Raw genomic sequence first — 954 nt, 5'->3', positions numbered from 1 at the left:
CCCCCTACTCTCCTCTGCCTCCCTGTCTCTTGAGGTCTGCACAGCATGATCCCTATCTGGAAGCTGTCTGTTCCTCCGTGGGTAGGGACTGGGTCTCATCCCACTGTGGTCCCAGTGCCTGGCACACAGTAGGTGCTCTGTGCACACTTGTTATATTGAATGGTATCCTTGGTCAAGGGCACAGGAATGAATAAAAAATTGCAAGCCACAGCTTCTTTCTGGGTTCCGCTGGGTCCTGCTGGCCAGGCCAGGGGCAGAGTTGGCCCTGGAGCAAAGGACTGTGGAGGGGGAGCCAGCCACCTGGAAAATCCCTGTGGTACCAGGGCTCTGCATCACTCTGGAAGCTGAGGACGATCTTTGTGCCTGAGTATAGTGGAGGAAGCTGAGACTAGAAAGGGAAATGACTCGCTTGAGCCAGGCAGACCAGGTTTGAATTCCAGCCGGTCACTTAGCAGCTACTTGACCAGGAGGGAGTCCCTTCACTTGTCTCAGCCAGGAATGTGATGGAGCAGGGATTTGTACCCTGGCCTCCCTGACACCACAGACTGGGAAGATCGGGAGCTCCCTCCACAGAGGGGTCCTAGGCCTGTTCCTGGGGGGTGGGGAAGCAGTCCTCTGAGCATCCCTGTTCTGGCCCATTCAGGTGGGACCTGCCTCTCTCCTGCTGCTCCTGGCCCTCTCTGCTTGTCCTGCCCCAGCCCATCCTCTCAGGAGTGAACTGCTGTGGCTGATGGGACAACAGGCCCTCCCCTGGAAGGTCACGAGAGGGTGGGTGAATCCCTGCCACTAGAGGCCCTGCTCCTCCAGGTCCCAGCTTTGGCAACCCCCCACACCCCAACACCATGGCCTGGCATTGACCATCTGGTACACACCCCTTGATGCGGTGGGGAGAGGGGGTGGTTATGAGGGATGAGGCTCCTGCTAGAATCCAGAGCAGCTGGGATGAACTAATTG

Source organism: Galeopterus variegatus, unplaced genomic scaffold (genome assembly GCF_000696425.1).
Source record: "Galeopterus variegatus unplaced genomic scaffold, G_variegatus-3.0.2 Scaffold138, whole genome shotgun sequence".
NCBI classification, from domain to species: domain Eukaryota; kingdom Metazoa; phylum Chordata; class Mammalia; order Dermoptera; family Cynocephalidae; genus Galeopterus; species Galeopterus variegatus.
Note: the sequence above shows the minus strand (reverse complement) of the source record.